General features: G+C 42.1%; 1 protein-coding gene across 7 annotated transcripts in view; it reads right to left on the bottom strand.

The window, feature by feature from the left end:
* Positions 1 to 27,875, bottom strand: part of SPATS2L (spermatogenesis associated serine rich 2 like) — a 165,567-nt gene that overhangs the window by 136,638 nt on the left and 1,054 nt on the right. For 5 of the 7 annotated variants that reach the window (XM_046658652.1, XM_046658646.1, XM_046658651.1 and 2 more), the window contains exon 2: positions 4,727 to 4,776. The gene's annotated coding sequence lies outside the window, so the exon portion shown is untranslated. Of the gene's footprint in view, positions 1 to 4,726; positions 4,777 to 27,673; positions 27,870 to 27,875 lie in introns of those variants that run through there. The other 2 variants (XM_046658650.1, XM_046658647.1) reach the window with 2 other exon arrangements.

The following is a 27,875-nucleotide window of genomic DNA, read 5'->3' as shown; positions in this document are numbered from 1 at the left end:
AAAAGTTTTAACAAAGAAAAATATATAAGCTATTGCCTTAGTGTTGATGCTTGCTAATAAAAAGAAATCAGGACCGAGAGGTGTCTCCTTGTGATATGGGCAGCAAGTTTACCATCTTCCACCCATTTCAGCTGTGAGCAAGGAGCAGCCCTTGAACCACACGGCAGTGGTGTCCAAGATGTTTTCATCTTATGTGTTTTGAATATGTATCCCCAAATATGTTTGGTCGTTTGTTTATAATTCATATATGTATATTATTGTATCAGCACGTTATATACCTTATAAAACATGAACAAAATAGAAAAGGAGAATGACAGAAGTGATGTAATGTTTCCCTAATCACGATTATCTCAAGGCAAATGCAGGGCGAGGTTCATGACTAATTAACCACAGTGGATATAAATCCTTACGTCTTCCAGATCATTTATAATTTTGGTGGCCAGCTTCTTGCCAGATCTGACCCGATGGTCACTGTCATTATCTCATCATGTGGCTGACAAAGAGTTCATGCTAAACCTTCCCATTTTCCCATTGCCTATGATATTAAAACTGTCTTCCATTTACAAGAATTCTTTGCAGAATCTTTTGAAGATTCTGTTAGTTTGTGAGAGTGTGTTAAAACTAAAATATAGAATTTCTAAATCCAGTTAACCAGGCACAATGTATTTCACAAAATAACCAAAGCAGAGGAACCAGCGGGGAAGCCACTTTGAAAGGGGAGCTTCACCTCCCTCCCTCCAGGTGACACCCAACCACCTGACACATGGACCCAGCACGATGCCAGCGTCAACACAGTCACCATCAGTTATCATGATGCTTCAGAATAAAATGAAAGTAAATGCAAGTCCTAATCAATTTCTTTCTCACCCAAATGGATCTTCTCAAGAGCTCCGTGGGGTGCACATTCCACTTTTGAGGCCACTTGCCACGCAGCCAGGAAGTAGCTTACTTCTAGAACCACTTATAATCACAGGAATCTCTAGGCCTAAAACTATGCAGGACAAGGACAAACCAATCTAGGTCAAAAAGATAGTTATTTTGCATTTTAATATTATGACCTATAACCTACAACCAGAAAAGCACATAAAACATTAATGTTTCATGTAATATACTGGATATTACCCATGCAACTACTAACCCAGTCAAAACACAGAACATTGCCAGCACTCCCAGAGCCCTCCAGGTCCTTTCTCTTCCCCAGCACCCCCTCTCTCAGAGGTAACCACTATCCTGATTCTTCAGTAATAAATTCCTGGCTTTTCTTTATAGTATCGGCCACTTAGGTATGCACCTGTTAGCAAAAGAGTCTAGCTTTGTCTTTTTTCACACTTCATATAAATGGAATAAGATTGCTATGTATTATTTTGTATCTTCTTTCTTACAACATTACGTCTGTGAGATACATCAGTGTTACTGTGTGTACCTCTAGTTTATTCTTTTTTCATGGCTGTATAGTATTCAATCTTATGATTACACCACAACTTATTCATCCATTCTACTACTGATAGATAATTTGGACATTTCTAATTTGAGATTAATATAAACAATGCTGCTAAGAACATTTTACAACTGTTTCTGGATGTACATGAGTATACACTTCTCTAGAATACACACATGCATACACACACACATGAGGGGAATTGCTGGGTCCTATTTAACTTAATTTTAAAAAAAAAACCTAAGGAAAGGTAATTCTAGTGCATGGCTTAGCAATCAGTTTTAATGTTAACTAACTCTTACGTAGCCATGAAGAAACCTCATTAAACGACTAGATTTATCTTTCCCTAGACTTGTACTCCTACACACTCATAAAATTTGAACCATGATATTAAATACATTAAACTCTGTTAAAAAACAGTTTGAAAATTTCAATAGTTTGAAAATTTATTGAGGCCAATACCTCCAAAACTCTCCCCCCAACACATAGATATTTTTTACATATTATAATCACATTTTTCCTTTTAATGAGGGTCAATATTGTGTCTACTGGGGGAACAAAACGTTCGTTCAAATTTTAAAGAAATTTTGCACCAAAAGGTTTCAAGTTAACACTCACATTGATCAACCATGGAAAGCCAAAAATGCTAATACTGTAGCCCAATGAGAAGTACAAATACAAATAAGACAGACTAAGTCCAACTGCAGAGTCTCCAACGTTTCATCACCACCACGAGTCATCTCCACATGGACTGCATACATGGGACATACTTAGATGGCATATGGTGACACCAGCAAAACCGGCTCATCGGTCTCCCATTGTCTTATTGATAACAGACAGAATCACTAACATTTATTAGAATGTGAGGCACTTTCTGCATATCAGTTCTTATATGCAATGCTATTTGAATCCTCAAAACAACCCTATAAGATAGGTACTATTATTCTTCCCATTTTACCAAAGGAAACTGAGGCACAGAGCGGGAAAGTAACCTGACCGAGGTCCCATGGCTGTACGTAGCAGAGTTGGAAATTAAAAGCAGGCTTCCTGGTGCCTCAGTCCATACTCTACTACACTGCCTGGCAACATGTTAATTTTGCCAACAAGTTGTTGGGATTGTTTTTATTATTTTGATAACAACAGGAATAGTTCTTTAAGAACAGAGCAAAACGCGTGAACCATGGGGAAAAAAATCTATGTACATTTATTTAGATTTATGAAAATGATTGTAAGCAAGCAACTCTAATTCTGGAAGAACTAATTAAGAAATGAATTAAGGGATTCAGTGGACACCCAAATTAGCCATTAGGGCTCGAAGATCTGGAGTTCTGGTCTAAATCCAGCTTTGGCACGTGCATCCAAAATCAACATGACCAGATAAGTACCACAGCTCACAATTAAAACGGATTTATATGGCTTATGCGTCCAGATGGGAGAGGCCTCTTCCTAATTGAATTCGGACACCTCTTCAGTTATTGTGGGTTTCATTTGCCATCTCCCTGCTCTCTTGTAACTGCTGGCAATAGGATTATGCTGAGGGAGAAATCATTTCAATCAGTGATGTCTGCAGAATGAGCATAAAAAGATAAAAGAAAGTCTTTGAACTGTAATTAGAAAATTCCTTAACTGTGCTCATGTGACATATGTTGGAGACTACCACCAATTGGCAAGACGAGTTACAGCATGGTCGTTCCATGTCACCGCTCTGGGATAAGCAGCCAGTAAAAGTCGTGTTCCAACATGTGATTAGAGGAATCTTTGCAGGCCAAACATTCCTGCTTTCCACCTCTAATATGATTAGTGACAGACAGCTGGAGGTATCTCATTCTCCTGACAGAAATATGATCAGAATTGTTTTCAATTGGTACATCTTTCCATCAAGCTGTTTGGTGCCTTCCAGCAGAATAATCAGAGTTTCTGATTATTTGGTACATTCCAAGAAAAGAGGAATTGATTTTGCCCTTGCTTGTCTGACGGGGGAGAAGGCTGCCAGAATTTACATAGTAACTCATCAGTGGTCTAATGGAAAGAAAAACCAAGCAGTGTGTATGTGACACAAAGAGCGAGAGAGAGACAGAGAGAGAGAGAGAGAGACAGAGAGAGAGAGAATCAACCAGTAGTTTCCATAATAATTCTCTTTGAACTACTACAAAGAAAGTATTTTCATGGTGATTCAGATTTCACATATGAGGAAGTAAAATATTCTATTCCATTCACGGAAAACAACCAACTCCCACCAATATTAACGGCTCTTTTCAAAAAGTTACAGCCACTTTACCACTAAAGTTTCAGGGTTATGGAGAAAAGAATCAAGTTTATATAAAACATTATGAAAATATGCAGGTGCGACAAGACCTCATTAATTTGGACTACCTCAATTTGGAATTCACAATCATTTGACAGGGTCTGAACCAGAGATGATCTTTTCATGACTATACGGCTTGCTAAGCAGACTAATTTAAATAAGCAAGACTGCTGGAGGAAGAAATAAAAATATTTCGGAGGAAGTGTGATGAACCAAAAATAACAACACGCTTCCTGTCCAGCAAATACTTTTGATGAACCCATTCAAATACAATAACTGTAACAATAATAATTACCATGGAAACCAATGTCAGTCTTGTACAGTTCACTCTAAACACATGAGCTGGACATACCCCAACCCTGTGAGATGGGTATAATGAGCTCATCTCAGAGAGGAAGAAGCCGGGGCTCAGGGAGGCAGGTGGCACGCAAACACCACACGATTCCTGGGCAGCAAAAGCAGGGTGTGAAGCCAGGCTGCCTGGCTCAAAGGCCTGTGTCCTTCCACTCCCACTCAAGGCTCAGTGAGCACTGGAGGTTGTGAGTCAGACGTCTGGATTCATTGGCGCAAGTTCTTCAACAATGGCAACAATAGCGAAAATGGGAATCACTGCGGGGTGGGAAGGCCTGTTGCTCTTCACCATGATCCCTTTCTACATCTCAAGGGCATCTACAGAAGACTTTTTTTTCTGGTACTTTGAAGTATTTTCCATGCGTGAAACTACTCTGAAGAAATCCACAGAAATGCCGATGCAGGCGAAGAAGCGGAGGTAGGTGGGGCAGGAGTGCCCAAGCCCACCGCCCCTTCCCCACCCCATCACGAGGGACTTCAGTCTACACCACAATAAACAAGGACTCTGGGGTTGCAACCCCAAGAGGCTGACAAAGCCTGTGACCAGGCCTCCGGGAGTCAGTGGAGGCACAGGCCCAGCTGGCCATGCTCGGGAGGAAGACATGGGGAAGGGAAGGACCATCTCCACTTACCTGGGAAGCCACGGAGATGCTCCTAAAAGCAGCCTGGGTCCTGGAGTGCTCTAGGGAAAAAGGAAATTTGGGAGGTCAGATCTCACATTCAGCAGCTACACAGCCCACTTCCATCACTCCCACACCCAAGCACATGATCTGGAGTGAGGCAGACATGGGCCTTACCCATGACTTAGAGCTGTGTAGGTAGAGAACCTCTCTGTGTCTCAGTTACTCAACTGTGCAATGGGGGTAATAACAGTACTTTCCTCAGAGAGCTGTTGAGAAGACTGGATAATATAATATTACAATAGTAATATTTTAATAACAACAATAGCTAACATTTATCCCTTGCTTAGAAATTGCCTGGCATTGCTCTAGGGCTCCAAATGGGCTAACTCTTCAATACTCTGAGGGAGGCACTTTTACCATTAGTATTTTGCAGATGTTGAAAACGAGGCACCGAAAGGTCAAATCACCTGTCTCATAAAAATATGCGGGACAAGTGCTGGAGCTGGGATTCTAACTGTGACCATCTGGCCCTAGAGCCTGAACTCTAAACCACAACCACATCCTGCCTAATTTATCACAAACAAATGGTAGCTATTGTTATTACTGTTGCTTAATATCCCCTCTCCAAGAGATAGGCTATAATACCCACACAACCCCAGGGAACTTGCCATTCAGCTAGTAATCACTAAAGCAGAGAGACGGGGGCCAAGGTCATCAACCAACCAACCAATCACTCAGCAAGTCAACAATCGCTTCAAGTGTCCCTGAGAATCACTGAGCATCCAAGCCTCCATTAAGCACTGTGTGGGGCTTCAAATGCTCCGGTCACTGATCCTGCAGAAGCAGCTCAACCTCCATGAAACATCCGGGGAACGACAACAAGGAGGGAGCTCTGGAAAGGACAGGACGGGACCTCAGGATGCTGGACACTGTGCCTGGCTCAGCAGCAACTTTCTAGGTGACCTTCTGCAAGTCAGCTGACCTCTCCAGGTTTCACCTTTAAATGAGAGGACTGACCTAGAAGCTCTTAAACCTTGAGATTCTAATCTACAATTCTATTCTGACTTTCTTTCAATCAGATTAACTTCTCCCCAACATTCCATTTTTGAGAGAATGTATTATAACCCTTCATTTATCTAACAAACATTGCTAGAACACAACGCCAGGCACCGTGAATAGTGCCCAGGACATCAACACAAGACGCAGCCCACACTTTGTAATCAGCTCTGTGAGCATGATGAAGTTATATGGTAGGAAATCTTGGCAATCAGGAGACCAGGGAAGAGGGCAGCCCTGAGGACAACTGCGCATGCCCAGTCTGCCCCAACCTGAACCCTGGTAGTGGCCCCAAAGAATTCTGCACCTATCCAAGATCCAGGATCCCCGTGTCCCAGGTGCCCAGCAGTCTGGGGGAGGGAACACCATGCTAAGATGATGGAGCAGATAAAAATATCTGTGAAAAATATGGCAGAAACCCGACAACAAGCAAGAAGCTTGGGTTGCGGGTTAGGGTTGTTTTCTAAAAGTAATAGTGTTGTATGCAATAAACCAGAGTGATGAGAACTCAGCTGGCACTTAACTACTTGACTTTCTTGACTTTAATAAAAGTACACCAACAGCCATTTTGAAAGCGATCTTTTCTTTTATGCATGCGTGTGTGTGTGTGTGTGTGAGTGCACACGCATGCCTGCTTCTTTGAAAAACACTTCAACACAAGACGCTACTGACTTTATTTAAAGATCAGTTCATCACACTTAAGATATATTTGCTTTCACCAAAACTCCTTGGAGGGGAATAATTCAGTGAGTATAATACTTCCATTAAAAAGAAATTGATTTTAAAAGATGTTTTTCAAACTTTTGACAAAAACAGTTTTCTGATTTTCTTTATGTACCACAAAAGGCAAACACTGTTGTGTTGACAATGTAATAAATAACACGAGTTGTCAAATGAGATATTAAACATTTATAGATTTAATTTTTAATAAAGACTTTTAAACAACCCCAAAATATCCATCAATCTTTGACATGGGAGGAAGTAGCGCATTGGCGAATTCCATCTTCTACCACAACAGAAGTCAGCAGAGACGCTTCTGCTTCTTAGAGAGGGCAATGATGGTGTTCTGTACAGGATGGTTAAATATTTGCAGCATATGATTTTAGAAGGCATAAAATGGTAGAACATATAAAAATGTATTATTTTGATAGATATTCAAGTAACGGATGCACTGTCTTTGCTATGTCTCTGCCAAAGGTACCCCGAGCGTGAGAGTCGATAGAGAATCCGGTTCCTAAATTGGCTCTGAAAGGGATTCCAAAAATGTTTTAAGCAACAGCAATACAGTTGGAGTATGTGCATAAACTTCAAAGACGACGAACAGTACTTTTTTGGGAATATAAATTATAGCTTTCTTAAGCCTACAAAGAAAAAAATTAAAATTTTAGTAGTGATTATCCCTGTGGTGAAGAATTATGGGTGATTTTTTCTTCTTTACAATTTTCTCTTCTTTCCAAACTTCCTAAAATGAGCATGTGTTACTTTAACGATTTGAAAAAAAAAGATTTTTCAATCTCATGATATGTTATGGAAAATCGCCTGATGTAAAAAGTGAAAAGGCTTTGGAATCAGCCAAACTTGGGTTCAAATCCCTGCTTATACACTTTCTAGCTTGGTGCTCTCAGGTAAGTTACTTAGAAGCCCACAGCATACATAAGATGGAAGTAAAAACACGTGCCTGAAAGCATCATTTTGACTACTAGAGATGAGATACTGTTAAGTGCTTAGCACAGAGTAGGAGCCCAAAAATGACAGCCACTCTTCTATCCATAGTACACAGGGAAGAGAAGCTAGGCTTTTCTGATAACAGTAAATAAATCTGTTGGTGTTTATAAGTTGATGCTTCAGATCATTTGTTTATAGAAATATTGTGAGTTTCTAACAAGCAACTTTCAGAAATCTTCTAACAGTTAAAAGTTCAGAAAAAGAGCAAGAAGGAATGGGGTTCAATCCCGCTCTCCCTTCCAACGCGATTCCTAGATTCCTACAGTCCGAGACTCTCAGTTCACTGGTACCTGCTACTCTGGGGCTGTGTTCAGAAATCCTCTGGTTGGGACGGGAGTTGGGAGAAGGTTAAAACGGACCCACTGGAGCAGAGTGAAAGAAACCAGAGCTACCACAATCAAGACCTTTTCACACCAGCATTCCTCAGGACTAAAGAGTACAAAGTAAATGATGGGACTGCTTAAACGAAGGCTGAGGGACACGATCATAGATTCTCTGGCTTTTTTTTTTTTAAGGTAGCTATGTTGATATTTTCATTCTATTCATCTGAAGGTAGTTTTATCAGTTAGGTTTATGATAAAATATATGTACTCAACAAAATATGGCTGTTGGGGATATGTTGCCCTTGGATATATGTTGCTGTATCTTGACTACAGCAAGAAATATTGATTTAACTGGCTTTAATATCAAGTCAGGTATTTGTTGACACATGGTAACGAAAAATATCAAAACCATGAAAAGCTTGATATATAGGTCAAATCCCATTTCGGCTCACTCCAAGGGACTGTCCCAAGTCCTGTGTTGTACTAGAATTGTGTTCTAACGCTGCTTGCCAGAGTCACAGATAACAGGAATATTCATTATAATGGGATTTGCTACATAAATGAATGTTAGCATAGATTTTTATGTAGTACAATTTACTGTAGAAAGTAGAGAGAAAAAGAATCATTATGTACTTAACCTCTCCCTTCCCTCAACTCTGGAGGCCACCTTACTTCTGTCTCAGGTACATAATGTTTTCTCCTTTTCGAAGTCTGATTACTCTTTGTTCCTCTCACAGTGCCTGGTACAGAGCAGATGCTCAAGAAAGAGCGGATGAAGAAGTGAGCTGAATGAAATGTGGTACCAAAACAAGTGAGGGAAATTCAGAATAGTTTCCTGTGCAGAAGGAGAAATAAAATTTAGAAACTGATTCAAGAGGAGTATAGCAAACAGGTTTAGCCATCTCAGCTGGCATGCTCAAGGAGTCTGGTGCTCCAGGGGCCTTCCATTGGCCCCCAATGGTAAGTGGTCATGGTGGCTTGTTTGAAATGCCCAGCACTTGGCTCACATACTCCTGTCCCCAAGGAATGCCACAGAGACTTTTTTAAAATTTATTTTTCAATATAGATATATTTTTATTGAGGTTATGATAGTTTACAACATTGTGAAATTTCAGTTGTACATTATTATTTGTCAGTTACCATATAGGTGCACCCCTTCAGCCTTTGTGCCCACCCCTCATCCCCCTTCCTCCTAGTAACCACTAAATAATTCTCTTTGTCCATGTATTTGTTTATCTTCTGCATATGAGGGAAATGATACAATGTTTGTCTTTCTCTATCTGGCTTATTTCGCTTAATATAATACCCTCAAGGTCCATCCATGTTATTGTCAATGGGACAATTTTGTCATTTTTTTATTGCTGAGTAGTATTCCATTGTATACATATACCACATCTTCTTTATCTAATCATCTGTCGATGAGCACTTAGGTTGCTTCCATGTCTTGGCTATTGTGAATAATGCTGCAACAAACATAGGGGAGCATAAGTCTCTGAATTGCTGATTTCAAGTTCTTTGGATAAATACCCAGTAGAGGGATGGCTGGGTCATATAGTATTTTTATTTGTAGTTTTTAAAGAAATCTCTGTACTGTTTTTCATAGTGGCTGAACCAGTTTGCATTCTCACCAGCATTGTATGAGGGTTCCCTTTTCTCCACATCCTCTCCAACATTTGTTATTTTTTGTCTTGGTTATTGTAGCCATTCTAACAGGTGTAAGGTGATATCTTAGTGTAGTTTTGATTTGCATTTCCCTGATGATCAGTAATGTTGAGCATTTTTTCATGTGCCTATTGGCCATCTATATATCTTCTTTGGAGAAATGTCTGTTCATATCCTCTGCCCATTTTTTGATCAGGTTGTTTGATTTTTTGTTGTTGAGTTGTGCAAATTCTTTATATATTATGGAGATTAACCCTTGTTAGATATATGATTTACAACTTTTTTTTTCCAAGTTGGAGGGTTGTCTTTTCGTCTCAATCTTGGTTTCTTTTACTTTGTAGAAGCTCTTTAGTCTGATGAAGTCCCACTTGCTTATTTTTTCTTTTGTTTCCCATGTCTGAGAAGACACAGTATTCAAAAAGATCCTTTTAAGACTGATGTCAAAGAATGTACTGCCTATATTTTCTTCTACAAGTTTTATGGTTTCAGGTCTTACCTTCAAGTCTTTGATCCATTTTGAGTTTACTTTTGTGAATGGTGTAAGAGAATGGTGTACTTTCATTTTTTTACATGTGGCTGTCCAGTTTTCCCAACACCATTTGCTGAAGAGACTTTCCTTTCTCCACTGCATGTTCTTAGCTCCTTTGTCAAAGATCAGCTATCCACGGATGTGTGGTTTTATTTCTGGGTTTTCAGTTCTGTTCCACTGATCTGTGTGTCTGTTGTACCAGTACCATGCTGTTTTGATTACTGTAGCTTTGTAGTATGTTTTGAAGTCAGGGATTGTGATGCCTCCAGCTTTGTTCTTTTTTCTCAGGATTGCTTTAGCAATTCGGGGTCTTTCGTTGCCCCATACGGATTTTAGGATTCTTTGTTCTATTTCCGTGAAGAATGTCATTAGGACTCTGACTGGGATTGCATTAAATCTGTAGATTGCTTTAGGTACTATGGACATTTTAACTATGTTTATTCTTCCAATCCATGTCCTTGGGATGTCTTTCCATTTCTTTGTGTCATCATCAATTTCTTTCAGTAAAAACTTATAGTTTTCATTGTATAGGTCTTTCACTTCCTTGGTTAAATTTAATCCAAGATATTTTACTCTTTTCGTTGCTATTGTAAATGGAATTGTATTCTTAAGTTCTCTTTCTGTTAGTTTGTTATTAGAGTATAGAAATGCAATTTATTTTTGTAAGTTAATTTTGTACCATGCAACTTTGCTGTAATTACTGATTATTTCTAATAGCTTTCCGATGGATTGTTTAGGGTTTTCTATTAAAAAAATCATGTCATCTACAAACAGCAAGAGTTTCACTTCTTCATTGCCTATTTGGATTCCTTTTATTTCTTTTTCTTGCCTAAGTGGTCTAGCCAAAACCTCCAGTACTATGTTGAATAGGAGTGGTGAGAGTGGGCATGCTTGTCTTGTTCCTGTTCTCAGAGGGATGGTTTCCAGTTTTTCTCCATTGAGTATGATGTCAGCTGTGGGTTTGTCATATATGGCCTTTTTATGTTGAGGTACTTTCCTTCTCTACCCATTTTATTGAGAGTTTTAATCATAAATGGATGTTGGATCTTGTCAAATGCTTTCTCTGTGTCTATTGAGATGATCATGTGGTTTTTGTTCCTCATTTTGTGGATGTGGTGAATCACATTGATTGATGTGTGGATGTTGAACCATCCCTGCATTCTGGTATAAATCCCACTTGAGGAACGCCACAGAGACTTTTTAATCATTAATTGCCTGAAACATCTTCCTAAGGGTCCTACAGTATAGTCCAAGCTAGGGTGGTCAATGAACAAATCCTGTCCTTCTAAAGGACTGAGAGAAAGGGCCACCATGACTGCCTGGGAGGCAATAAAAGGCTGGGAGGTGAGCCCACAGCAGCCTGGGGAAAGGGAGTGAGTGCAGCCCCAGGGGCGGGATTTACTCTCTTGGCGCCAAACTCAGAAGCACTTTCTGCACCCTTACGGACACAGCCAGGGCTGGAGGGAAGCAAGAAAGACTTCGAAAAGCTCCTATCAGACAACTGTCAGCATCAAAACTCCTAACTTCTTCTTCCCTTTCCTTCTCCCCTCCAGCAAAACGATTACATTAATAATCAAAGAGTTTCTTACAAGTGTTTATAATGTAAACTTGGAATATGTTTTTCTACCTGATAGTCTTTTTCTTTGAGGCTTTTTCATTATAAGCTAAAATAATACATCAAATACACAAGTTTTGCTTCTATTTTGGAACAACATAATATATCTAAATGCCTACTTTTATACAGGTGTTCATTGTGTTCAAAGGAACCACCTATTGACGCCAAGGGCCTCCTTCCCTCATCATCCTCATCAGAGGAATATGCCATGGGAGTGAGTGTCCAAGCTTTGAGACACTCCAAGCTAGGCACCAAGGGTTTCCAGAGCAGAGAAAGGGCCTGTCCCATTATTACTGGATAAAGTATAAGCAACGAATTAGGAAGGTGTGGTGAGGTTAGTCCCAGAAGCAGTGTATTTTTACACGTATTTTACAAATATTCACATTATTCATTCGAAAATATTTTAAATGGTAAATGGCTCTTCCTTGAGAGGGATAACTTGTAGCCATAACTAATTACTTAGAAACAGCTCATAAAAGCACTTTTGAGTTAACCAAGTGTGTTGCTCAGTACATTTAATCCTCCAAGTGACCTTCGACTCTACAGTGATCATTATCTCCACGGGGGAGCTGAGCTGAGGAGCTGGGGCCCAGAGACAGGGAAGCGCTTGGCCCGCAACTTGCCCAGGGTTGGACAGCTACTAAGAAATGGTGCCACGTCTTGAGTCCAATCTGCAGATGCCATGTCCAACTCTCAGTTCACACCTCTAACTACTCACTAGTTGTGTGGAGAGCCCAAATTTAAATTGCTGGGCCCTTCCCACCTGCAACATTACCAGGGGGGACATACTCTCAATACACCAAGTTTGTAATCATGTTCTTGCAAGATGAGTAACCTTCTTAGTTACTGGGCTCTGAGTGACCCTGTTTCTCCCTCGCAAGAACTAAACTGACTTAAGGAAAACTGGGACATTTCTAAGGCAAGAATGTGTAAGCTCAAGGGCTACAGAAATTCAAGAACTCAAAAACCAAAGATAGCTTTCTTGACTAGACAATAGTTGGTTATAAACTCTGCAACAAAGAACTTCTTGAATATGAAATATTACTACTAGGGTTTTTTTCCCTTTCATTTTTACTAAGAACCAAAAACCTACAAAATGACAAACCAGGATTATCCTATTAATAGACAACTTCAATTGTTCCTTTGTTCTAAGAAACCGTGTTAGGTACTGACTGGCAATACCTATACCTTGATCTTCTCATTAATTATACATTTTTCCTACAAAATTGACTGCCACACTACACGCTGTAAGTCAGATTTGAGAGCTGCCAAGATAAATGTTCCAAATGGCTGACTTTTTAAAGACAACCTGTCAGTTCACCAAATAATTCTTTGGGGGTTTATCCCAGTATGCTTTATGTCTCCCCCAAACCTACAGCAATTATTACAGCTCTTTCCTCTTGTAGCATCTTATCGCTAAGGCTAACGATTTTACCTTTCTACCCCTAATATACAAGTAACGAAACTTACAACGCCTTTTGAGAGCATCAATTACTTTGGCTGTTAGTGTTTAATTCCTATAGTGACTTACACAAAATAATCTGATTCCTAGGGAGATAAAGAACTCTGGCACAGTCCATACAACTAAAACAAAGATGACTTTTGTATGATTGACTAAATAAATGTTTTCTTCCCTGAGGTCTGCTTTCATCAAATAATCACATGAATGTTTTATTTCCTTTAGTTAACAACTTATTTTAAAGAGACTTGATGCCAAAACATATAAGAACATACGCACACAAGAGGTACTATCCGGAGTAAGCCAAGAATTCCAGCCAAGTGTCCTATCTTTTACGTGGCACCAAGTGACATTTTCTAAAAAGCACAATGGTAACTATTCATCCCACCAGCCTTAAAAAGATAGGCAGGAACTGCATGCCGGAGTAGAGAAGCTTAAGCTTTGAAATCAGACAGCTGGCTTCGAACACCATCTCTACCACCAACAACTCTGTGACCTTGGGTGAACTGCTGATCTCCCCTCAGAGCTGTTTCATCTGAAAAATGGGGTTAACAGATTTATCTCAAAAGGGTTGTGGAAGAGTTTTTTATGTGAAAAACCTAGAACATAAGCTGGCACATTAGTAGACACTAAGGAATTGTTAGTTTTTTTCCACCTCTCCATAAAATGCCATTAGTAATTCACTTTGAATCTGTTGTCTATGCACAAAAAGCAACGTAAAGGATATTAACTGGGGTGCTCTTTACGACAACAAAGCACTGGAAATGGTCTGAGCATGGGGAAATGATTACATTAAGGTACATTCAGATATTGAAATGTATGCAGTCACTCCAAATATTTTTCAAATAATATTTTATGACTAGGGAGATTGCTATGCTAGAATTTAAGTGAGGAAAGCGGACAAGAAACGCTGTAAAATAATAATAGCTCACATTTACCGAGCATTTACTACAAGCCAGGCACCATACTATGTACTCCACATGCATGATCTTATTAATTCTTACAATAAACCTACTAGATGCATATTATTATCATCCTCATTTTATAGCAGTAGAAACTGAAGTTTTGATAGTTTAAGCAATTTATAGTCACTACATAAGTAGCACAGCCAGGACTAGAATGGCAAAGTGCCTGATTCCAAAGCACTTCTGACTGCTGTGTCACACTGAACGTTCAGTACGAACTTCCCAGGTCCACCATAATGCTAGTTACATAAACACACACGCACACACACACACACACGTATGCATGCATACTCACAAACACACGTACATGCATATTTGTGAGGAAAACGCACCAGATGCTAACGATGACAATCTCTGGTGGTGAAATTTTAGCCGACTTTTAACTATTTTTTATCCATTTGGTATCTTTTCTAAATTCAATAAGTATGCATTATCTTTACAACCAGAAAAAACTGTTTTCTGAAAAGAAAATCTGTACTTTGTAAAATATAAAATATTACATAAATATCAGTATTTTTATGAAGCAAAGGTTTACTCCTTAACTCATTATAGATTTGGGTCCCTCAATGTTATCCTTTTAAATTATTTTTTCTTTCCATGGAGTCCACGGTAAAGAGCATGTAAAAAAACTATTTTGTACATGAATACAACAAAATATAGTACAGAAAGCACCACTGGGTATTTGACAGACATTTGATATTAATATAAAAAGTCGGGGGCCGGCCCCGTGGCTGAGTGGTTAAGTCCACGCGCTCCGCTTTGGCGACCCAGGGTCTCACCAGTTCGGATCCTGGGCGCAGACATGGCACTGCTCATCAGGCCACATTGAGGGGGCGTCCCACATAGCTCAACCAGAGGCACTCACAACTAGAATATACAACGATGTACTGGGGGGCTTTGGGGAGAAGAGAAAATATATATATATATATATATACATATATATAAAGTCAAAGAGTGTGGGAGGGGGAAAAAACCTCTTTTTAAATAATACAGAATTTTCCACTTAGAGGAAACACACCCATTAGTGACACGACACGATCAGAGCATTCTCTGTCACGGTCATGTCAGTGATACTGGCATGGAGCCATTTACGTGGACACCCGCACACTGTTAGGCCTGCCTCAGCTTGATACTGCCTATGCCAGGAGGTGTGACTATAATGATGTGTGGGAGTGACACCTAAAGAGTGATTTCCTGTCACCCCACCAATGCGTTTTCAGAGACATGATTCCATAAAGAGAACTGAATGATGTGCTAACAAGCAATTCCTCCAAACCAAACAAGTTCACATGAGTTGAAATCATAGCTGAGGTAGGAATTTATTTTACAAAATTGTTACTTTCTTTTAAAATACATTAAACATAAGGTTATTTAGATAGGCGTTTTAGTAAGTTTTTCAAGAGAAAAATTAACGCAACCTAAAAGTTAGTCCAAATTAATCTCTCTTTACTTCCTAATAGAGGTTCTTCTATGCAGTGAGAGGGTCAACAACGATGCCGTCTAAGTCTTTCCTGACAAGAAAGTAACACAAGTGAAAGATGATCAAACTAGCCAAACGACCACTAACAAAATTCATGTATTGATGTCAAGAAGCATCTTGTAGAAAGTCACAGGGCTCTATCTTTGGCCTGTCTTGGTTGACATTTTATCAACGACAGAGAGAGCATCATTCTCAAATGTGTAACTGATAAATAAGGGAAAGAAGTACCAACAAACAAGCTGAATTTTGAAAGACTAGAATTCAAAAACGTCTGGATAGAGAGGAAAAGTGAATAGACAGGAAGAGAGAAAATGTGACGAGGGGAAAGGGAAAGCCCACAGGGAGCTGCCCAAGGCCAGGAGGACGGACGCCTGGCTTTGCAGCTGTTGTGAAGAAAAGGACTTGGAGTTTTATTCGACTTTGGATATAGACTTTTAAGATGGAGGTCCACCCGATATTTGACTAGATAAACACAAGCAGGTGCCCGAACAAGGGAGTGATCAGCGGCCCCGTGTTTCCACGGCTCAGAGAGCTCAGAAGTAGGGTGTTGAGTTCAAGATGTCACTTGTAAAGTGACACGGGCAGAGTGGCTGGTGCCCTGAGGAGTGTTAAATAGGATGGGAAATCTCAGGTGAAAGAACGGGGACTCGTCACCCTGAAAAGAGCAGACTTGGCGTAGGAGAAACAATGGCTATGGTCAAACATCTGAAGAGCTCCCACACACGGGAGGTGCCCACTACTCTGTGGCACTCCAAAGGCAAGACCAACGGCGAAGCTGCAGGGACGCAGATGTCAGTGTTTCTATCCACCTGTGCTTGATAACAAGTATTGGTCCAACCACAAATGAGACAAGGTCCAAATCTAAAGAGGCTTAAGATCGAGGAGCACTGAAGACTGTGTCTGCAGAATTTCTCAGCATCGCAAAACTGTTAACTCCTGATTCCTGGCAGGGGTCAAAGGGCAGCCAGCTGACCGGGACACTGCGGAAGGGACTCCTGCATTTGGGGAGATGTCAGACTATAGGATCCACTATCCCTTTCCAACACCCACATTCGATGCTTCCAATTTCACATCAGTAACTTTCATGAAGACACTTCTAGTGCATTTATGTAAGCAATGTCTAAATACGCCTCATCTTAATAAATGAGAAATAACTATAAATTTAAATGCAATCCAGAAGCGTCCAGAAGGTGAAAATCTACCAAAGTTTGGAAATTACAAATTAATGTTCTCATGGCAACCTTTGCTGATATCCTCCATTGCAGCTGAAACAGTTCTTGCTCTGGGACTACCCAAACAATAAATGAGTTCATATATTCAACGCCACAAACCAGCACTAAATAACATTTTTAATGTTTTTATTTTTAATTTTTGAGGCAGCAGATTTACATTTTCTCCTTGAGTGTTCACAAATTTAATATGACACTATATTGAGGCTATGGTACGACAGTGGGATGATCAATTGCATCAAGAGTCAAGGAAGTCTCTGGAAGTCTGATGCACACACTGAGCCCAGTCCACCATTCAGGCTCCACAGGGGAAACACATGAGAAAGGTCAAAGGCCGTCTAGATCAAGACATCAGCAGTCAGAGTAGCCAGCATAACATCCTCCACTTGCCCCTTTAAAAATTATAGTTTCCTATAACAAACCCTTGTCAGTCAGAAGTGGCAGTGTGTCAGATGAGACCATCTCACTGCTGTGTACGGCACTTCAATAAGTGAGGTTTCTCGGTTATGTATTAGCAAGGACTGTAATGTATGAAAGGCAGCCCACAATGAGAACAATGCTGCCTCCAATCAAACCATTCTGTCCTCAGTACGCTAAAGCGGTGCTTGCTGCTTCTTGCAAGCAACAAAGGCTACAACAAAAGGACTTCCCAAGCACCCACAGTCAAGGGAAGAATGGCTCCAACAAAATGAGTGTGAAACCTGCCCCCAGTGTCTAATGTGTATGTGAATCTCCCTTTTCACGGTATTTTAGTGGCTTCCTTTATTTGTGATTTATCAGCAAAGAACAGAAATAAGTTGATTTTGATGGCAGTGCACCTGACTATTCAGAGATTCAAAAACTTGCTTTGTTTATTCTTATTTCGTCCTGGCAGAGGATGTAAACAAGCCCTTTTTCCACGGCTTCATGCTGTGCTCACAATCCCAGATGAATATTTTCACGAATGCAAACCATCAGGCAGGACTGGCCGGAAGCAAAACGTGAAGGCCACTTCCTTCTGGTCCTTTTTCATTCTGGGATGGGTGACATCTGGGCCCTGTGACCCAGGTTTCTTATCGCACCAGCCCCAGAGGAGGGTCTATAAACTGATTCCTCACTAGCAGCACACGCCTGTAAATCTAAGCTACCCCTTCCACGGCATGTGCATTGTAGGCCCTGGTGCTGGGCACTTTATGTCTTATTTACTCATAAGAAAATCATAACAAAACAGGTATTATTAATTTCACTTCATATATGAGAAAACTGAGTTTCAGGAAGATTAAATAATTTGCTCGAGTTCATATAGCCAGCCAATTACATGAGTTAAAACCAGGTTTTTCAAGCAATAAAGCGTGTCCTCTTTTTCTTCTAAACCATCCTGGTCTTAGGAAAGGGAACAGAGTTTTTATAATATAGACTTTCGCATATCAGTGCGCAGGAAAGAGAAACTGCTGATATTTGAAGTGCCCTTTCGAGCAGTATGCATTCAGAAATCACACCACAAAGGCAGCAGCCTTCTCATCCATACTTAAGACCAGCCTTCCCACTGGAGGCAAAGAAAGATGGGGATCATCATTTAGAAAAATCAGCCTATGCTTGCCTCCCCCTTCTCCTCCCAAGTTGTACATATGGTACAAACAGGACCCAGAGACCAGTTGGGGAGCCAACTAGCAAGCAGTGCTTGGTGTCAGTGGTCTGGAACCAGGGAATGGCCAGTATCCAGGCAAGATATTCAATTCCACAAATATCTACTAAACTAACTGAGTTTCCTGCCCATCACTGGCAGCTGTCAGTATTGAAGAGGCCTGAAAGGGAACAGCAGGGACTCATCCTAGGGCTTGAGCTCAGAGACAAGACTACTGTCCCAAGAAGGCTTGGAGATACATGATGGGACCCTTGCTCAAGGCAACTTGGGGTTCCTACACAAGAACCCAAAGCAGGGACTCAGGAATGTGGGAGACAAAGTAGAATCCGGGGTACAAAGTGAAAACTAGTTACCCAAGAATGAGGCTGAGCTATAGCTTCCTGGATAAACTGCCCGAGCGAGGCAAACACGTGGTCAATCTGATGAAGTCACTAAGGTACAGACGTGAGGAAGCCGATCCCCCTGCGAAGGGCCGACTCTGGTCCCACATCCCACAGGTGGGGGAGAAATAACCACACCAGGGTGGTCACCACTCCGCTCAGGCCAGATTCTGTAGATGTAGGACTTTCAAACTTCTATTTTTAGCACAAGAAACTTTCCCCTTAAGAGAATCTTATACAAATGCCTAATATGTAAAGCAAATAAAAACAAGCGCCGAGAGCTCAACAGAACACAGCATGCAAACGACTAGGAAAGACCGCCCTGAGTCACGCTGCCTGTCAGACTCACAGCATACTGTCTTCTGGGTCTTTCTGAGACCCCATATGCCCTCCCTCAAAGCCTTGTGGGCCAAGTGATCCGAGGCTGCTGCCCTCAGCCTCCTAAGGCATAACTAACTTCTACAGAGCACTTACCAGGTGTTTGGCACGTCATTTAGTTTGATGCACATGAAGTACATGTTCTTGAGGCTCAAGACCCACTGATTCATGAACTTGCTCAGGACCCTAGAGCTAAGCAGTGGGGAGCTGTGACAGAGCCCCCTGGGAAGGATGGGTGGTGGGAGGGGATCTCAGAGACCTAGGAGTGGCTCTCGGTGTGCCACCTGGTGCCTCGAACGTAGGAAGGCCCCCGGGGAGGTGACTCCACTTGTCCTTCCCTGGCCCCTCCTGTCTATCCCAAATCTTCCCTCCATCACACGAGTACCCCTGTTCCCACTCCTGGCAGTGACTGTATGGGCCTGGGAGACAGACGTGCTTTCATCACGACTTCAGCTCTGCGCACCCTGTTTGTACAACTCCTGGCTGCAGCTTTCACAATCTGTCTCTGAGTCTCAATCTCATCTAAAGCACTTTATTCCTCTGGATTTAAGAAACTGAGCAATTGCTGATTCTCTCTACCTATAGGGCTGACTTAATCATTCAAAAATCCCACGGGCTTGGCTCCTATAGAATGCCTCTCCTGGGCATGAGAGGCTCTATAACAAGCTGTCCAATAGAACTATAACGTGAGCCACTCAGGTATTCAAAAATTTCTAGGTAGCCACGTTAAAAAAAAAAAAAAGTAAAAAGAAATGTGAAATTAATTTTAATAATATATTTTAATTTAACCCACTATTGCCAAAATATTACTGTTTCACAATGTACTCGATATTAAAATTTGTTGAGATACTTTACATTCTTTTTTCATATAATGTCTCTGAACCCGTGTGTATTTTACACTTCTAGCACATCCCAATTTGGACTAGCCATATTTCAAGTGCTCAGTAGCCACATGCAGCTAGTGGCTACAGTACCAGACAGCATAGTTCCATAACCTCTTCTCTGTTCCCATCCCTTTTCTCATTCCCTTTCCTGTAACAACTCATTTCCTTAGTAGGGATGCTATGGGCAGGGGTGGACAATGGGGACCAGGGTCATTAGAGAAGACTTCGATCACACTCAAAGGGAGAGCCCAGATCACAAAGGAGCTTCTGTGCCATGCTAGGGAGCTGAGACTTTATGCTGGAGGAGCAGTGACTCTGCTGAGAGATTTTCAGCAGCAGAGTCGTGATCACATTCGCCTTTTAGAAAGGCAGCAGTGTGGGGAACGGATTGGAGGCAGGCCAGGCAGAAGGCGGACAGACCAGCCACGTGGCTACTGCAGTCATCCTCAAGAGGAGGCTGGGCCTGAACTGGGGCGGCCATGGAGGGGGCAGACTCGACTCAAGAGTGTGAGAAGACAGCTTCTACAGGGCCTGGTGATCAGTGGAATGCAGGGCTGAGGAAGGAGAGGAATCTAGAACAACTCCCAGATTTTAAACTTGGTGAAGGAGGTTTCATTAACTGAGACAGAGAACATGGAAGGAATATGCTGGCTGTGGAAGTGGGGTTTTGAGTTTTCTAAGATATCAGGAACATATGTCAAGAAAGGGTTCAAGGTTGGAGTTGCAGATTTAGGAATCAATGACATATAGGCAGTAGCAGAAGAAAACAGAAGGTGAGCCGCCCCAGGGCACATGAGAAGAGTGAGGCCAGGGTTGAAGGGTGAACTAGAGAGGATGCTGAGGTCTGGGAGGAGGAGAGGAACCTACAGAGAAGTCTCACACTGAGCACGTGCGGCAGGAAACAACCAGGAGAAGGGAAGCACTCGGAAAACAGGGCAGCCAAGCTTCAAGGAGCCGAGAGAGATCAGTCACACCAAATGCCCCACATGGTCAAGAATCAGAAGAAGAGAATCCTGGACAACGGCTCTGGCGGTTTGAAGGACAGAGGGCCGGTGTGAGAGGACAGGGCTGTCGAGGGTTGGAGAGGAAAGCAGGTGGGAGGTGCAGGTCCTGTGTGAGGAATCGTCCTTCAAGGAGCAGCCTTCCAGGACCAGGAGTGAGATGCAACATAAGCAGACTGAAAGGGAAGAGGCCAAGGGGATGCTATTTGTCTGGTGTGTCGTCCTGTATTTTTATAAAAGATGACACACACACTTATGCACTTCAAGAAAAGGTAGGTTGAGACAGAAATATCAGCCTCAGAGTGGAAGAGAGTGAAGGGAGGAAAAGGAGTGGGGAGGAAGATCCTGCCATTTATAAGGAAGATACATCACCATCGCAAAACTATTTTTCCTTATTTAGAAATATAAATGAAATATAATTATGCATGAAGGCATTTTTTCTTTAATAGTACTACGTATCACATATAAAATCAGATAAATGCTGAACCCAGAGAGAAGTCACGGTTTTCTGGAGCTCCAGATCTGCAGTCCCGCTATATCCCCAAGCCCTCCCACACCTCTGGACTTCACCTAACCTCCCCAACGTGAGCTCATCACGGGAGAGCCACGGGGTTGCTTACAGCCGGTGGCCTCTCTGACCGGTCGGTGTCCTCTCTGATTGGCCGGTATTGGGGCTGAACTGACAGGTGAATATTTTCAGTATCACTGAGCATTGCATCACAGGGTAGTACAAGAAAAGTCAGGGCTTAGGGGGTCAGACAGCAAACACATTCATCCGCCACTTATCAACTCTGCAGAATCCATCAAGTTATGTAACTTTGTAACTTCCCTGACCCACTCTCCTTTTATTTATTTTTTTCTGGTGGGGAAGATTGTCCCTGAGCCAACATCTGCACCAATCTTCCTCTATTTTATATGTGGGATGCCTCCACAGTGTGGCTTGATAAGCGGTGTGTAGGTCTGCACCAGGGATCCAAACCCACGAACCCTGGGCTGCCAAAGCGAAGTGCATAAACTTAACTACTATGCCACTGGGCCGGCTCCCACTATCCACTTCTTAAAAGGGTACTTAATCCCTACCTTGAGGTTTAAACGAGATGATCAATAAGTGATCACTATCATGATAATGATGATAATTGTATTCACTTTGTCCTGAATTTCTGGGAATTGAGTACTGCTGATAATGAATTAGTGCTTTGCAACAATTAGCATCTTGATCCCTAAGGAGAATAAAGAATCCATAGTAGTGTTAGGAAGGGCCCTTAAAAACCCCAATGGGCATCTGAGGTTGGTATCCTTTCTTCCTGAAGGTGCACATCCAGCCACTGCCCTCAAACTGCCTACATTTGACACCTGCTCTACAAGCACTCGCTACTCAACCTTTTTAGGTTTCGGTATTGCTCTTCAGTAAAATGAGGGCAATAAGAGTATATATGTCACAGCATTGTTTTGAGGAAGAAAGGAGATAATGGATGTATTTAGATGAGACATTGCCTGGTATAGCCTATGCTTGAATACATTTAGTCATGGGGGGCTCACCACCTCATGAAACAGCACAATCCACAATAGGACCACTTTCCTTATACTGACCCCAAATCTGTCTCTCTGAAACTTACACCCATCAGTCCTGGTTTTATAGTCCATGGGGGTAGTTCTACAGAATCAGAACTAGGGTTCTCTAGCATGTTCACTCGTTTATTGAGTCCTGCTGGGTGCAGTGTCCCACAGATGGCTGGCTTCTTGACCTCTCCCTATTAACACTACTATGAAAGTTTCAACCTTCATTGGTGGTGTTTCCATACTGCAGGAGGCCTTTTTGAGCATTCTAAGCGAGCTGGATGCTACCCAGGAATGCAATGGTTTTACTGCTTACAAGATTTATTTTGTGCTTTATGTCATGATCAGTTCAGCACTTGGCACCAAAAATAATTATTGCAGGAATGTGTATATCCTGTAAGTTTCATTATGGAACACTGCAGACCACCAATGCCCAGGAGAGCCCTAGCGGAGGTTCAGCCCAGGAGCAGGGCCAGTGTAACCGAGTACAAGAGGAGTCAAAAATCCCGGAACGCCTGCCCTGCACTCCCCCTGACCCCGTCACCCTTCCCACCCCCGCATTCCCAATAACAGCTATTGAAATCTTACCCAAATCCTCTCAATAATCAGCTCAAACAACTGTCTCTTTAGGAGGGCCCCATTGCCCTCGACCAGAAGGTCATTTTCCCTTCTGAGCTCTCTTAGATCTTTGTCTTAGGGATACATGTGTTATTTCTCCTGCTAGACTATAAATTCCTTCCTGGCAAAAACAGCGCCTGTACAAAGTGAGTCTTATTCCAAGTTTAAAGAATTGGATTCTGTCCTAAGTACAATCTGATGGGCGTGGCAACTCTTGCCTACCTCACCTTTCACCCCCAGATGACTATGTTTTTATTTACAAAGAAGCTTTTTTTTTAAAACTTTATATTTTTTTTAATTTTTAATTTTTTTTTAAGATTTTTTTTCTTTTTTTTCTTTACTTTTTCTCCCCAAAGCCCCCTGGTACATAGTTGTATATTCTTTGTTGTGGGTCCTTCTAGTTGTGGCATGTGGGACGCTGCCTCAGCGTGGTTTGATGAGCAGTGCCATGTCCGCGCCCAGGATTCGAACCAACGAAACACTGGGCCACCTGCAGCAGAGCGCGTGAACTTAACCACCCGGCCATGGGGCCAGCCCCACAAAGAAGCTTTTAAATGAAAAGGTTGGGCAGCCTTGCAATAAAATCTGGTATTTTAGGGCCAATTAGCTGCACTTTCATATAACTGAGAACTCTACCCTAATTGTTTAATGTGTAAAACACTGACATAAAGCCTGAACGCTTCTATTTTTGCTCACTACTGGGACCCATCACGCCACCTGAAAATAACGACAGCCTCCTTAATTCCAACTCACAACTGTCAGCCTCCAGCATTACTTTTTCTGGAAAGTGCCAGGCCTCAGAATGCTCACAGCTGATGAATGGAGAGGCTGATTAGAACCACGGTAGCAAAAGGGGAAAAAATTCCTTGACAGATGCCTCCTTCAAACGCCCGTCCCTTTTATCCAATGTCAACATTAATTTCTATGTTAACAAACAGTTACAGAGGTCAGGACGAGATGTCAGGCTGCAAGCTAGGCTCTGGGCACACAATGGTGAGCAGCATACAGGCACTATCAAAGCCCACCATTTAAAAAATTCACCCTCTGGCTTATCAATTCTACAGATATCCTTATCAAGTGCCTGCCGTGCCCAAGGGCCTATCGATGTTTCAAAGATGGAACACAAGGTACACCAGTGCCCTGGAGGAGCTCGCAATCCAGCTGGGAAAGCAAGGATTAAGCACAAGCTGGTGTCAGAGTGTCTGGTGGTCTGAAGAAATGATGCAGACAAAAGGGCAGAGAGGAAGAAACCAATGAGAGAAACAAGATCAGAGCAGGTGACTTGAACTTGGAGATGGTGGTTAGGGCAGAGGGAAAGGAAAAGGCATCTAAAAGGCAGAGTACGAACAAAAGGGTACAAAGTCATCTTAGAAGGACAGTGAGATCCAATCAGCAGGAACAGAAGGTTCATGTTGGAAAGAAGCAGAAATTAAAGTTGGTAAGTTAAATTGGGGCAAGAGCGTGAGGCACATTAAAACCAGGTTGAGAGGTTAGACTTTATGCCAAAGGCAATGGGCGGGAGGCGTGGAAAGTACGTGAACTAGCGGACAGCTTTGGGATCAGATCAACCTGAGCTCTACGCAGCCTTCCCGTGAGACAACCCCTGGAGAAGAGAGTTAGGGGTGAATGTGGTGGAAGTGCGCAGAATGGGGAATACTCAATAACAGAGAGACCAGGATGCAGACGACTCTAATCATCCTGGAGCAGTGACCACTGAGGGCCTGGGCCATCGCAGGGAGAGTGAGGAATGAGGAGGATGTGTGGGGCCGGCTTGGAGAAACTGTACAAAGGAAGAGTTAACAGGACTTGTTGCTCAGTTTTACTGAAGGAATGAGAGAGAGAGAAGAGTCAGCGGGTTCCTAGGTCTCACGCCTGGGTGATGAAGAGAACACCAACAGTATCAAGAAAAGGAAAGTCTTCTCATTGTGAAAGGGACAGGGTTAGCAGAGACTATGAAAAGTCTGTTATCAGGTACATAGCCTTTAGCATGTCAGCAGGACATCCACCATGAAAAGTCCATTAAACAGGTGCATAAATGGGAATGGAGATTGTGTCAGTGCCAGAGATAAAGGTTTGTAGGATATAAAGATAGATAGCACCATCACATTTAAGAAATTTTTATTAAAAAATAATGCTACTAGCTATTCAACAAAAATAGCGGAAATGATATAAATAGCAGAGAGAAATACCACTTCACAGACTATTTTTCTTAGCTATGGTACTTTGGGGATCCTACCCATTATCACAACACTGAAGGAAGAAATTTCTGTAGAAATTCAACATACAGCCTATTTACATAGCAAACATCACAACTCCAAATGAGCCATTCTGATGTGTCAAGGAAATAACACCTTCACAGCAGACTACTTCAAAAGAGGGAAGGAAAAGAAAGGCTTGTTTTTCTTCTATAATTATGTGTACCAGGTTTTTAACTGCTTCTATCGTGAAAATCATATTTTAATTGTACGATTACACTCTAAGACAGAACAGTGGTGGCATGAATCAATTAGCTGAATTATGCACAATCATTCAGAGATCAATAAACAGACTCCATCACTTAAATCTGTCAATATTACGTATCTGCCCTCATGTCCTGTGTCATGCTTGTAAAAGCTACTGTTCTGTGTAGAAAAATTCTAACAGCCATATGATTCAACTATGACAGTCAAATGACAGTAAAGGGTCTGCAGAAGCTGAGGAGAAAGAAGTACCGGGGGCAGGAGCAAGCACTGTGTACGAAACCCACTCTTCTCCCATCACGTGTGAGACATGGAGTGTCAGCTCAGACCTTACCACGAGCAACCTCCACTTCTTCCATTCTATGAGACTGTAACCAAAAGTTCTCGGCCTGGCTCACCTCACGAAATGCTGATTAAAACTATGTAAAGGTAACAGAACGCAGACCACCTAGGCAACTTCCACACACAAGCCATAAATGAATATTCATTGTTAATGACAGCAAAGGTCTATGATTAGAGACTGAGAAATGGATAAAACTTAGAACCCAAAATGAGATATTTCTAAAGCTTAACTTCTCATGGAAAGTATTCGCATGTGCATGGCAAAATTGATCTATGAGATCCTTCCGAAGGGCAGCACTTCAAGACTGCAATGGTGTGGGCTAAGTATTCTCCTTCCCTAATCGCTGCAGAGGTGGGAGGGCTGCTTCACAAGCTGACTGACACCTGTCCCCACAACGACCACCTGAAAACCAGTGCAGCACCGAAACCATGGATTGATGACTTTCATTAGGGGGCTCCCTAAAACAAACTGAATACAAAAGGAGTCCCCATCATTTTGCCTGTCTAAATAAGTACATCAAACCAAGTTTATTCCTAGGAAATCATCTCATATTTTCAGAGGCAGGGACTAAAGAAAGAAAGAAAATTGCCAGTTAACATACTCCTTTTCCAAATGTTGAGTTTACCATCCTTTTAAATATTCTCTGCATTCAAGTGATTGTATTTTTATGCAAATTATTCTTTGGGGCTAGCCTAGTTTGTGTTTGTGTGTGTGTGTATGTGTGTGTGTGTAAAGCTACAAAGAAAAAGAATCTGACATACTTTTTGTTCTGCTGCTCCATAAAATAGGTTTTAACAAAGCGGGGGTATAATCCAAAACTCTAATTAGAGACCGCAGCAGTATTTGCCTTGGCCAAAGAGAAAATCATACCCAAAGTTGATTTTTCCCCAGTTAGAGTTCCAACACACAGATATTTTTAAATGCTACACTCACTTGATAAAATTGTCCCCATCCACACAACACACTTTCTGCTTAAGTGATACAATTTTATAAGGCCAATGAAATATTTTATCCAGAAGGCAACTTTAGTCTTTATTTTCAGAGTACCTTTCAAAACAACTGGATTTGTTACTTGATTTTTTTTTTTTCTAGAATGAAGCAATTTCTGACTTCCTGTCCCTTCTTTCCCTGCCATACTGCACATCTGCTTAATCTCTGGAACACAAAGTAAATCAGAACGGCAATAAATCTCTCCTTTAAGACAAACTAAAACGATGTCACAAAGGTCACAGGACCCCACTCTTTCAAATACTGGCATAGAGCCGCCGTCTCTGCACAGGATCTAAAATTTCAGAGGTTTTTTTTTTTTTCTTACTTGTGAGAGAACTGGTAAAAGATTTTAATACAACACAAAATTTTTTTTAAATAACTGAAAAATATTACACATAACATTTTATGAAAATAAAAAAGGCTGTGCTTGAAGTTCAAGCTTTTTCACTAGTTCTCCAGCTACAGATTCTGTAAAACGCTCAAAGGATAACGCTGTACGGGAAGAATCTTTCCAGCGTCAGGTCTCCGAAACCGTGACACCCGCTCCCCCGGGCCTGCTGGGAACCGAAAGCTCGTGAAGTTCACAAACGCGCACACCAGGCCCCCGAGACCGGGGAACCTCCACTTGCGAAGACGGGAGGCTGCGGGCGCATCCCGTCCGCGGAGCCTCAGCCCTCACCTCCTCGTCCGCGGGGAGTCGGGCCAACCACGGAGCCGGGGGCGCCGGCCGCGCGGGGGCCGAGCGCGGAGACGCGAGGACTCGGAGCCGAGCGCGCCGCGAGCGGGCACCGTCCCCGCGCCGCGCCGCAACCGCCGTCCCGCGCTCCAGCGCTCCGCCGAGGCCGACCGCGCCGCCCTGCGGACTCCGGGGCCCCGCGGCC

Source organism: Equus quagga, chromosome 4 (assembly GCF_021613505.1).
Source record: "Equus quagga isolate Etosha38 chromosome 4, UCLA_HA_Equagga_1.0, whole genome shotgun sequence".
In the NCBI taxonomy this organism is placed as follows: Eukaryota; Metazoa; Chordata; class Mammalia; order Perissodactyla; family Equidae; genus Equus; species Equus quagga.
Note: the sequence above shows the minus strand (reverse complement) of the source record. Positions and strands in the feature narration are given on the sequence as shown.